Below are 13,388 nucleotides of genomic sequence, written 5' to 3'. Positions count from 1 at the left end.
CTAGGAACCTCCTATAAGTGGATTCGTACAGTATTTGTCCTTTTGTGACTGGCTTGTTTAAATCTATTTTTTGAAATAGGGTTTTAATTACCCAAGAAACAAATAAATAATCCCTGCGATTAAAAAAGGGAGAGAGAGAGTTCAGATCAGAAAATCTTGTCCCCTTTGCCGGCCCCACTCCATCCTGGTCCCTCTAACAACCACTGGAGTGTTCAGATCTTTTTCTGTTTAGTTTCATGAAGGTGTGTGTGTGTGCGCCTGTGTGTATGATGTTTCTCTCTTCTCTCTCTCTCTCTCTCTCACCGTGCATGACTAAACACTAAACACCACTTGCTATTTTTACCCACCAGTAGGACCTAGAAGCCCAGCTGGGCTACACTGGCAGGGTTGTGCTTGAGGGGTGTGGACCATGTGTGGGTTGTGAAGTCGGGCTCTCTGACGCGTATAGCCCCATGCCGACCAACTGTGACTGCGGGTAAATTAACCTCCCTGTGCCATTTTCCCCAGCTAGAAAATGGTTGCAAGGATTTAAGGAAAAGCACTTAATAAGTTGCCTAACCTCTCTGTGTGCCTTTCCCCAACTAGAAAATGGATATAAAGATTTAATATAAAGCACTTAATTCCTCCCCTAATGCTGAATAAGCTCCCTACAAACATTATTAATTCTTGTTATAACCTGCAGAGTCACTTCCTTCTTTCTTAAATTATTTTAAAACTTTCCATTTTTAAAATGTAGCATATATTAAGAAAGTCAAGTAACTCACAAACTGAACCAATCTGTGTAATCACAATACTGTTTCCAGTCCCCCAGAAGCCACCCCGGGGCCCTGCCAGTCACTACCTCCTGCAAAGGCAACCGCTGATCACCTTCTGGTATCATAGATTAATTAATTATCCCTGTTCTACAACTTCATACAAAGGTGTCTGCCCTTTTTCACCGGGCATAAAGCTTATTTATTTATTTATTTATTCATTCATACTGTTGCACTTACCAACAGTTAATTCCTTATTATGGTTAGATGGACCAGTTTGAACCACTCACCCATTGATGGACATTTGGGTTGCTTTCAATTTTTGGCCATGATGAATAAAGCTGTTATGAACATTTGTCTACATGTCTTTGTGGGTTTTTATTTTCTTTCTTTTTTTTAAGTAGTTTTATTTTTCTTGGGTAAATACCTAGGAGTACAATGGCTGGGTCATACGGTAGGTGCCCATTTGACTTTATGAGACACTCCCAGACCTTCTTGCAAATGGTTGTGTCATCTTACATTTCCACCAGCAGTGGAGGAGAGTCCCATTTGCCCTAGATCCTTGACAACACTTGGTACTGTTTTTCTTTTTTTATTTTTATTTTTATTTTTTTTAAGATTATTATTGGGGAAGGAGAACAGGACTTTATTGGGGAACAGTGTGTACTTCCAGGCCTTTTTTTTTTTTTCGAAGTCAAGTTGTTGTCCTTTCAATCTTAGTTGTGGAGGGTGTCATTCAGCTTCAAGTTGTTGTCCTCAGTTTTAGTTGTGGAGGGCGCAGCTCAGCTCCAGGTCCGGTTGCCGTTGCTAGTTGCAGGGGGTGCAGCCCACGAGTCGAACTGGCAACCTTGTGGTTGAGAGCTCACTGGCCCATGTGGGAATGGAACCGGCAGCCTTCGGAGTTAGGAGCACGGAGCTCCAACTGCCTGAGCCACCAGGCCAGCCCCTGTCTTTCTTTTTAGTTTTAGCTATTCTGGCGAGTATGTAGTGGTATTTCATTGAGTTTTTTTTTTTTTTTTTAATTTCGGATGATCCTTTTTATTTAGAAACCCTGCCCCTCTTTGTTTTGATCAAAAGTCACATAGCCTTTCTTCAGCTTATTAAAAAATATTCTACCTAAATTATAGTTGTGTTTTTTAAATAACAAATAAATATATTGCCAGCTAGTAAAGATCTGGGGTACTGGGTGTTGTATACCAACTTTCATCATTGTTTCTCTACAAACGCTGCTGCTGCCATCGGTGTCCTTATGCTCCCTCTTGCCGAAGCCATCAATTCTTCAGTGTCAGCATTTAATTTATGTTACTCATTTCATTGCTTTTCAGCCCTTATTAGCATTTGAAGATATCGTACTTGCCATCCGTCCTTCGAGATAACCACTGAGACTGACTCCTTTCACAATGACTGAGGCTTCTTGAGTCAAAAGTTTTTTTCTGGGTCCTGAGGATGTGGTTTGTTTATAAGTCTCTTATCTACTGAAACCGTATTTGTAAATGAAATACTAGTGGAATTTAAGTTCCATTGTTTTCTCCACAGGCTCAACTACAGAATATTTTTGTACATGTTTTGGTTCTTGCTACACAAGAGATGTAACAATGGAAGGCGGGGCCCACCCGGTGGCTCAGGTGGTTGGTTCTCCTAATGCCGAAGGCTGTCGGTTTGGTTGCCGTCCAAGGGATGGTGGGCTGCGCCCCCTGCAACTAACAACAGCAACTGGACCTGGAGCTGAGTAGCGCCCTCCACAACTAAGATTGGAAAGATAACAGCTTGACTTGGAAAAAGTCCTGGAAATACACATTGTTCCCCAATAAAATCCCATTCCCCTTCCCTAATAAAATCTTTTAAAAAAACCCACAACAATGGAAGGCAGTTCCCACTCTGTGCTAAGTCTATGAGTGTGCAACTTTGCAGAAGGATCTATATATCTATCCAATACATCAACTCCAACCACACTTGGATTCATAGAGTTTGGGTATTTCTGCACTGCAGCTGTTGTAACAGTTTCCCATGGGTGGTCAAAGGCATGCTCCCAAGTCCAGATCTTCATGGTGCCAGCAGACTGAGAGATACATGGGCCGCACAAAGAGGCAAACAGCGGTATTCCATTGAGTTTTAATTTGCATTTCGCTGATGACTTCGTTGTTTTATCTGTTGCATGGTATCCCCTCCTGTGACCCTACCATAGTGTTTATGCAGTCCTCTGTTGGTGGCCATGTATGTCTCCCTCATTTTTCACAGTAACTATCAAAGCTGCAGGTCACACTCTTTGGCATGGACTTCCAATGCACACATGCCTGTGATGGCAAAGAGGAATCGCACAGGATGGACACCATTTGGATTTTATTTAATCCTTCTGCCAGATAACATTCTGACCCACAGCATCTGCTTACCCGGCTTGATGTTAACCAAACTCAAGTTCTTGCCAATGTGATGAATGAAACATGGCATAATCATTTAGTCTGTTCACTGGCATACAGTCAGCAAGCGCTCAATATCTATTTGACGAATGAATGGGTGGATCGATGAATGAAAGACGACTGCTCCTTTTGCACCAAACACATCAGGAGGGTCTTGCCTGAGCCTATTTGGGAAACAAAGGTTGAGGCCCCACCCCCTCCGCAGCCTGCCCCCGCCCCGGGCCCCGCCCCAGCCCGCGTGGGGCTCCCATTGGAGAGGACGCGCAGAGCAGGCCAGGAGGGCGGGGCCCGGCCCGGGGCGGGGCGCTGCAGCGGGCCGAGCCTCCCGCCCTCCCGGGCTGGGGTCGCGCTGGCTCGGACTCCCCTCCCCGCCTGCCTTGGCCATGGAGGACGAGCGGAAGGACGGAGCCTACGGTAGGAGCCGCCTCTGGCCCGCGGCCGCCTCTGCTGTTGTGGGGACCTTGGGGAAGGGGGATGTCTGATATCTTAAACACCCGCGTTGTAGTTGGGGCTCGCGTGATTCCCGGGCCTGCATCCCTCTCTGCGCCGAGCCCACCTCCCGTTTTCCCGCCAGGTCGCCCCGTGTCCTCTACCTGGAGCCCCTGCTCTCCCTCGGGCTGATGGGCCGGGATGCATGGCGCATGCTCCTCCCGGGGAGGTCCGTTATCTTGGCGGCTCAGATGCCAGGTGGGGGAGGGGATGCGCGGCGACCGGGGCCCCGAAAAGGAGCTGGGCCCCAAACTCCTCCAACCCCTCTCCTCTTCCAGTCCTTTTTGTCCATTTCTTCCTCCTACTCACATCTCCTTGGAAGTCGCTGTCCTGGGGTTTCGGCCCGTTGGGGAAACTGAGGCAAGACTGGGCAGACTGAATGCAAGGGAGGGAACCCATCAGGTCTCCAGAGCACCTCCGCTGAGGAGGCAGGTAGAAAGCCGGAAACAATTGGGAAACTTTCCTCACCCTGTGCAAGCGGTTGGGGGGTGCCTGCTGCCATTTTGCGGGATCCAGGCGACCGGGACCCCCCTCCCGCGAATCTTTCATGGCGGCCTTCTCGTCGCGGCCCAGGGAGTGGGGCCAGGATGAGGCCCCTCTCCAACCACACCCTCCTGTGCGTTTTTCTCCCTTTTTCTCACGGCGGGGGGAGGGGTACGGCCCTCAGTTTCCTTCTCCATTTTGGGTCCCCACGGATGAGCTGGGCACGGGCCCCACGAGACACTGCCCTAGGGCAAAGGGGCCCTGCGACCCCTTCTTGAGTGACAGGAACTTCCTGGAAACTGTGAGATTGCGTGGCTTTGGGGAACGTGCCGGAAACCGCTCAAAAATAAAGAAAAACCTGCTAGAGCTGTGCCTCCCCCACAGGGAACTGTCGCCTCAAGAGGCTGCAGACAGAGACAGTTGGAGGAGGCTGCGACCCTCCCTGCCCAGAGGCCAGGGACCTGGCTATTGCCCAGCCACTGCTCTCCTTGCTTGAAGCTACATACCAGCCTCCTGAGGGGCCCCCTTGTTCTTGGTTTTGGCTCAAGCCCCAGACCCTGTGACTGCTCATGCTGTGCATCCCTTGGGTGTGGCCAGCTGTCTCTGATCTAGAAATTTCAGCCTGCAGTCCAGGTCAGGCCCTGCCTGCTTGTGGGCAGCACCTGAGGGATCTTTCTTTGGTCTACATGAGGCTGGACTGGGGTGAGGATGGAGGACAGAGCGGACAATGATGTGATTCATTCAGCCTTGAATTTGGCCAAAGGGAGCCAGCCATGGATGGGCCTGAGCAAACCCAGGCCCTGCCTGGCTCACACCCGAGACAGGGGACCTCTATGCCCAGCACACCTGGTGCTGGGTGCTGGGAGCACATTCCATCAACAAGTATTTATTGAGCATCTCACAGGTAGGGTCTAGACACTGCGAACACAGCAGTGAACAAAGCAGAATCCTTGACCTCAGAGACAAGGGAATAAATATGTAATTGTAGGTTGTTGTTAGTGCTGTGGAGCACAGAACGGGACACCATATATGTGGGGGAAATCATCTGGTGTTATTTTAGGTGACGAAAAGCTGGAGGTTGAGTCGATGGCTGTGGGAAAATTTGGGAGAAGTGTATTTCAGGCAGGGGGAACAGGAAACAAACCATACAGTTGCTTAATCATTTCTATAAGACTCAGAGGAGCCTCCAGTGAATGCTGTAGCTGAATTTTGCAGCCAGGCCCTCACCTCTCCCAGGGAAGGCCATATGGCTTGTGTCTTCAAAGTGGGTGAAGGTCTTGCTTAGCTTATAAATAGTTCATTCTCATCAGAATAAAAAACCTGGGCCCCTTGGGCTGCCCCATGAAGACCCTACCAGATAATGAGGCCCTTTCCTTTAGGAACAGTGTGCAAAAGTGGCTCCCATATCTTTCCCTTGTACCCCAATGTCTTCCATGAATTTACAGGTAACATATGGCAGACATAGGCTCAAATCCTGGCTCTAACACTTACGCGTGGTGTGGCCCTAAGCATGTTGGTGACCTTTCTGAAACTCTGTATCCTCATGTGTAGGGTAGGGTGTGATGGGAAGCATTTTGCCCGATTTCTGGCAAGCTCCAGGTGCTCAAGAAGCCTCTGGGGCTGGTAATACTGGGGACATAGATTTTCTGTGACCTGATAGAGAAGCAGCCTTGTCAGGACATAGAATGTGCCGGGCCTGGGCAGGGCAGGAAGCTCCCTTTTCAGCAGACATTATGTCTACAGGAAGGCAGCGGCTCCAAGAGTGATGGGGGCAGCGATGAGCGTGCCCTTCCTTCCCACCCTTGGCACAAGCAGCATGGGATAAGATTCTAGAACCTAAAACAATACACTGATGGGGGGAGGCTGGAAAAAAGTAATGGTACTCGTTTAAAAAAACGGATTCCATGGCCCAATTCACGAGAGTCTAACTCAGCCAACAATGGGGTTCTGGCATCTGATTAAAAAAAAAAAAATGTTAGGAGAGGGTATTTACTTCTTAATTACAACTTTTTAAAAAAGAGATAATATATAATACATTCACATGCTTCAAAATACAAAAGATACAAAAGACTTTATTGCTTTATCCTGAAAAGTCACCTTGTTTCGCTCCCAGCTCCACACTCCCTTCCTGGCATCCATCAGTACTACATCTTGTGTTTTCTTCCAAATGGAATCCAGGTCTTAGACCTTTGCATGCAAATATGTACATATTCCTTATTTCATGGCTGTTTTATTTTCTTATTTATTTATTTAACAAAACTTGGCAAATCCCTAGTGTGCTAGCTTCATGAGGCAGGAATGCATGCCTTTTGGTTTAGAGGTGTATTCACAGTGTGCTCAACAAATATTTATTGAATGAAAGGTGTTTGTTCCACATGTTGCTTTTTTCCCCCCTTAATATATGTTGGAGATGATCTCCCATGTCAGTTCCTGGAAAGCTTCCTTAATCATCCCCCGCCCCCCCACTCCGGTTCAAGCCGTTGTTTCTCAGTCTAGTCGTGTAGGACACAGCTCCCTGGCCCATGCTGGTATTATGAGCCTTGTGCTCCCCCCGTCATGGACGGGCGGTTCACAGCAGCTCCCTCACGGCAGCTCACCGCAGTTCTCGCTGGCTGCTGGCCCCTCATGGCAGTGCACGGTAGCCCACGGCAGCACACAGCATCCCGCCGCAGCACACAGCATCCCGCCGCAGCACACAGCAGCCCGCACCAACCTCTGGCTGTTCACGCCAGCCCAGCTCCAGGGAAAGCTGTTGTTCACAATCTTAGCTGTAGAGGGCGCAGCTCACTGGCCTATGTGGGAATCGAACCAGTGACTTTGGTGTTAGGAGCACCGCGGTCCATCTGGCCGGCCCCTTAATCACTTTTGACAGCTGCATCAAATAGTGCATTTGTGAGTGGACCATCTTATCTTTAACCAATCGAGAGGAATATTTTAAACATTTTATTGAAGCAGAAAATTCGTACATAAAAGATACAGGTCCTAAATTTATGAGGCTCCAGGAGTTTTCACACCCATGTAACCAGCACCCAGCTCAGGAGAAAAATATTACCTGCACCCCAGGAGCCCCTCATGCCCAAGGAGGGCCTATCAGTATTATTTTATTTTTTGTGGTAAAATACATAACAAAATTTACCACGTTAATTGTCTTTAAGTATATAACTCAGTAGTGTTAAACATATTCGCATTGTTGGGCTGTGGCCTGTTTTTGTAAAACCAGCGGACGAAAAATGACGCTTATATCAGTAAATGGTTGTTTTTTTAAAAAAAGCATATAAATAGAGATAATATGTGAACCACAAAGCTTAAAATCTTTAATATTTGGCCCTCAACAACAACTACAACAACAAAAAAAATTGCAGATTTTTGGTAAGAGTCCTCCCATCACCCCAGAAAGTTCTCTTATGCCCTTGCCCCAGAAATCCTCAAAGGGAGGGTTATTTTTAAATAGGATTTTTAAACTCTTATATAAACAAAATTAATATATTCTCCGTGTGGGGGCTGAAGATTAAAAATAAGCCCTCAACTGCACACAGGATTTTAGTCTCCCATCTGAAAGAACCCATTACAAACCCTCAGCCAGCTGTCCTCATCCTAGAGGTAACAACCAAGAAGTCTCCAGAGCTTACTGTACTAATTGTGTGTGTGTGTGTGTGTGTGTGTGTGTGTGTGTGTGTGTGTGGCATTTGTATCCTTTTAAAGCTTCTGGGGCTGGTTTAATGAAAAACCATACTGTTTCCAGAGTAGGATACTATGCTGCCTTGTAAAAAGATGAAGTAGGTCTAACCTCTCCAATGGGAAACAATGTGCCATTATGCTAGTCTGTAAAGTAGCAAAATGGGAAAAAGTATGTATGACAAAACTGGGGGATAAATAGCTACAAATCTGCTTATGTATGTGAACTGTAGACAGTGTCTGGAAGGAGAAAGGGAAATCAGGGAGGAACTGCCTCCAGGGAGAGGAAGTAAGGGCTCCAGGCCAGGGGTGAGAGGAAGAGTGATTTCTCTTCCTCTGAATTCTTGCTGTGGTATAAGGTGTTTCTTTTTTGTTTTTTGTTAATCTTGATAAGCATATAGGTTACTTAATATAAACAAGTTCATTTATAACTTCCTTCAGCAAACATTGTACAGGCACCATGTACCAGATTCTGTTCTAGATGCTGGAGACACAGCAGGCACTGCACTTGTGGAGCTATAAAGAGCCTTGTGCGCCATGGGAAGGACTTTGGATTTTATTCTGAGAATGATGGGAGCTATTGAGAGTTCTGAGCAGAGCAGGGACCTGGTTGGCTTAGGCGTTCATATGTGCCCCTGGCCTTTAGGGACTACAATGGCAGAAACCAGGAGACCAGGACAGAGGCGATAGCACTAGTTGAGGGACATGAATTACCAGGTACTAAGATGCTAAATAAATGAACACATCTACCAAAAAGCTAACCGTAGAGTTTTGACTCTCAGCCAGGTTTTGGAACCCAGCATTGGCTCAGTTCCAGTGCCAGCTCCATTCTTCCTAGTACTGTGCTATCTTTAAGTTTCATATCCCTGAACCTTTCATAGCTATGCCTTTCATATACCCGAAAATCAGTTTCTTTATTCACAAAATGGGGTGAACAACAGTGTTGGCTCCCTCTGGGAGCTGCCTCAAGGGTTCAGTGAACTGATGTAGGTACAGCACTTAGCTCAGAGCTTGGTCCGTGGTAAATACGCAGTTAATCAGTTATTCATTGAGCATAGAGTTCAAGAGCATGGTGTCAGGAGCAGAGTTCAAATCCTAGCTCCTGCTGGCTGTATGATTTTAGGCAAGTCATGAAGCATTTCTGTGCCTCAGTTTCTATATTGTGCCATTTGCCCTCAGCACTTTGTAAGGATGACATGAGTTTCTAGAAATAAATGTCTGGTTGGTGCCTAGCACACACTAGGTACTCTATCTTTTGTTCTTAGCATTATGACCAGTAGAATTGCTTCCAGCTTTCCCACTCAGATGCTGTCCCCAAACTTTTTGTCAAAGGGACGCACCTGGGCAGCTGGGAAGCCCATTCCTCAGGAACATACTTCTGGGAAAGAGGTAGGGGAGGCTCAAGCCAGGCTGGCTGTGTGGCCAGGTCTTGAGCTGCTGCAGGCCTTGGAGACTTGGCCATTCTCCGGAAGCCACGTGGGCTGGGTGGCACTTGATGTCCTGGCACCAGCCTTGTGACTAGGTAGCCTGTGTTGATTCCCTTATCGCCTATGCCCGCCACGTTGGGTGAGCTGGCTGTCGTGCCCAGCCAAGCCAGAACCCAACGGCCACCTCCCCACTCCACCCCTGCTCTCAGCCAGGCCTAATGGCCCAACTTTTCCACATGTCCCTCCTACCATTGTCATATCTTTAGCTCTGCCTCTTCCAGTATCTGCCAAAGGAAATGCCTGGATTGGAGCCAGAGGGCCTTGGTTTGAGTCACAGCTTTGTCCCTCATCAGCTATGTGGTCTGGGCAAGCGGTCTCAGTTTGCCCCCTTTGTCAAATGGAACCACACTCCTGGTTAGTGTTTGTTGAAGCCTTGTACCCCAGACCTGTGCTAAGTGCTTTTTGAGTATCAAGTTCTGGCAACACCTACAAAGCAAATGCAAGTATTAGTCCCATTCTCCTGATAGGATAACGGCAGCCTGGGGAGGAAAAGGGCTTAATTGGTTTTCCCAACCGTATTGCAGGGGAATGAATGACATGCCTTACCATTTCTGGTTGTTACAAGGAGAGCACATGAAACATACTGGCACAGACTTGGATTCAGCAAATGTTGGTTCATGGCTTAGAGATCAGGAGGCGGCAAATTCCATAAAAGGCCAGAGAATAAAAATGTTCAGCTTTGCAGGCTACATACAGTCTCTATCACTGCTACTCAAGTCTGCCATTGTAGTGTGAAAGCAGCCAGACAGTATGAAGAGAAGCATGGCTGTGTGCCATGAAAACTTGATTGATGGCCACTGATATTTGAATTGCACATAATTTTCATATGACAAAATAGTCTTCTTCTTTTGATGTTTTTCAGCCATTTAAAAGTGTAAAGACCCTTTGTGGCTCTGGGTCATATGAAAACAAGCAGCGGGTGGATTTGCTCTTCTGGTGACATTTTGTCGACCCCTGGCCTAGATGGTAAAAACACTGTGATAGGCAGAATAATGGTCTTCCCCAAAGATGTCCACGTCCGAATTCCTGGAATTTGTGACTATGTTGCTTTACATGGCAAAAGGGAATTTGCAGAAGAGATTAAATTAAGGATTTTGAGGTATAGAGACTATCCTGGATTATCCAAGTAGGCCAAGGACAGTGGTCCTTCTAAAAAAAAGAGGGAGGTCGGTTTGGAAGATGGAGGAAGAGGCCATGAGCCAAGGAAAGAGGGCTGCTTTTAGAAGCGCAAGAGGAAGAGTCGGGGAAAGAGAATCTACAGAAGGAATGCAGCCCCGCCAACACCTTGATTTTCATTTTAGCCCAGTGAGATGCACTTTGGATATCTGACCTCTGGAACCTGAAGATGATAAATTTGTTACAGCAGCCACAAGAAACTCATACAGACACTGAGTCAGAAGTTGGTGGCCTGGCTCTATGTTCACCATCTTTGTGGCTATCTGCATGTTATGTCTCTCTGGGCCTCAGTTTCCTCATCTGTCAAATGGGGGTATAATGATAGGCTCAACCTCACAAAGTTGCTCTAAGGATGAACTGAGTTCAACTGTGTAACATTTTAGAAGTGTGCCTGGCACATGGCAAACAGGTCAGTAAATGGAGGCATTCGTACTTTTCTTATTACCTTGCAGCAAGGTTGCAAAGATTTCAGCAGGTTCCCATTGTGCAGGGCTTGGATCAGGCTCATCAGAAACCATCAGTAATTGCCTCACCCCTCCCTCTATCTCCACCTACTAATGTTAGTGAGAACTAGTGGAACCCATTGGATGACAGTACCAGTATCCGTCCCCTCTTGTATTTCCTAAGTGCCCACCAGGCCAGACCTGAGCCACACCTATGCCAGGTGCCCCTCTGCGTCTTTAGTTCCATCTTCCTGAGAGATAACTCAAGTTCACACAGCAAGGTCATGGCTCAGCTGTCCCATAGGCAGCCACCAATTTCCCTGAGAGCTGTCTGAGACTTCCCCAAGGGTCTTCCCTTCCCCAGCCTGGCCTTGTCATGCTCCTACTCAAACACCCTCAGTGGCTCCCACTCACGACCACTTGTTGCTAGGTGACGGGGCCAGCTGCTTCCCCTCCATGAGCCTTGGTTTCCTCTGCTATAAAATGGGTTGATGATAGGACCTCCAGAGTGGTGAAGAGCAGGGAGTCCGTGTCTAAAAGGTCCTCCTCTGTTAGCACCAGCCATTGTGTGACTGCTCCCATTCTGCCATTCAGCTGACACAAGAAGTTTTCAGTGCTCCCTTATCTCTCATCCACCTGCCTTACCGGTCTCACCTCCTTTTAGATGGTAGAAATATGCTCCTGTGTTTTCCCTTCATATTTGTAATCATTTGAGTTTTTATATATTTGCATGACTAATCTATGTGGAATTGTTTGGCTCTGTGTGCCTTTATTTTCTTCCAAATGCACAGTCAAGCCTACTGACTGGTTTATCTGTTTCTTGCCAACTGGAAATTTCACATTTGCCATGTATTAAATTCTTTTATGTATAAAATTCACAAATTAAGTTTTAAAATATGCACACCTGGAAAACTCTAAGCTACATTTTCATTTTCAGTCTTAGCTATGCAGTTAACCATGTGGGGATTAGGGGTGCCGACCCCCTGTGCAGTCAAAAATCTGTATAACTTTTGACTCCCCCAAAACTTAATATCCTACTGTTGACCAGAAGCGTTACCAATAACAAGCAGTCAATTGACACATATTTTGAATGTTATATGCATTATATACTAAATTATTCAATAAAGTAAGCTAGAGAAAAAAATGTTACTAAGAAAATCATAAGGAAAACAAAATACATTTACCGTACTGTATGTATTTATCGAAAAATATCCATGTATAAGTGGACCAGCACAGTTCAAACCTGTGTTGCTCAGGGGTCAACTATATATACATGAATTATACATTGTGGTTACTCATTCAACAAACACTTCTTGAGTGCCTGTTCTATGCCAGGCACTGGAAACAAAGCCACAAACAAAACAGATATAAATTCCTACTCTGGCATGGGAGCAGACAGTGATCAACGTGCAAATGTATGACGGGTCAGATGGTGATAAGAAACAAAATAAAATAAGGTGATATAGGATGGAGGGGAAAGGGTGCTGTTTTAGATAGAATGGTCAGAGAAGGCCTCTCTGAGGAGGTGCTGTTTGAGCGGAGTCCTAAAGGAGGTGGAGCCACATGGACATCTTGGGGAAGAGCTTTCTAGGTGGAGGGAACAAGTGCAAAGATCCTGAGGTGAGACCCTGTCTGGTGAGTCCGCGGTATAACCAGGAGGCCAGTGAGGCTGGAATGGAATGAGCAAAGGGATAAGGGAGAAGGTGACAGCAGTGAAGGGCCAGGGCAGAGATGGCAGGGCCTTGTGGGCCATGGTGAGTTGGGCTTTGCTGAATGAGGTAGCAGCCATGGGGCTTCTGGGCAGAGGAGGGACGAGCCGACTCAGGTTTTTAAAGACACCTCTGGCCGCAGTGGGAGGAACAGACAGTGTGGGGTAAGGGTGGGAGCTGGGAGACAAGGGTGGGGGCCAAGGAGGGAGTGAGAAATGGTTGGATTCTTGGTAGATGCTGAAGTCAGAGCTGATGTTAAGCAGAGTCCCGGGTTTCTGGCCTGAGCATTCTGGATGACAGAGCTGCCATTTCTGAGTCGAGACAGGTTGGAGGATGATCAGGGAGGGGCTCAGCTGTGGCATGCTGAGTGTGAGACACCCGTGAGGACCCCGTGTGGGGCACTGGGAGGTAGGTGTCACAGGGGAGTGCAGCTGGGGCGGGAGGGGGTGAGGGGGGGGCCAGGCCCCAGGGAGCGACATTTGGGAATCATCAGGATGGAGGATGGAGATAGTGGTTGAAGTCCTGAGTGCAGGAATGTCCTCAAGGGACCTAGTGTATCTGGAAAAAGAAGCTTCGGCCTGGGCACTGCTCAGAACGGGTGGGGTGGGACTAGCTGGCCTTTCAGCTGTCAGGGGAAAGGCAGGGACTTTGGAAACCGCAGGATTTCTTTAGGAGGCTTGGTCACTCAAGGGCATAGCTTGGAGCCTGGAGCCTGGCCTGTTTGCTGAAGTCTGGGCCAGGGGTCAGGTGTGGCCTC

The 13,388-nt window shown here is 47.4% G+C and overlaps 1 pseudogene; it reads right to left on the bottom strand.

Annotated features, from left to right (window-relative positions):
* Positions 1-1,810: 1,810 nt before the first annotated feature.
* On the bottom strand, positions 1,811-2,937 carry LOC141572857 (PRELI domain containing protein 3B pseudogene; annotated as a pseudogene).
* Positions 2,938-13,388: the final 10,451 nt, after the last annotated feature.

The sequence above is a fragment of the Rhinolophus sinicus genome, linkage group LG07 (genome assembly GCF_036562045.2).
Source record: "Rhinolophus sinicus isolate RSC01 linkage group LG07, ASM3656204v1, whole genome shotgun sequence".
In the NCBI taxonomy this organism is placed as follows: Eukaryota; Metazoa; Chordata; class Mammalia; order Chiroptera; family Rhinolophidae; genus Rhinolophus; species Rhinolophus sinicus.
The sequence above is the reverse complement of the archived record's forward strand: the minus strand, read 5'-3'. Positions and strand labels throughout refer to the sequence as shown.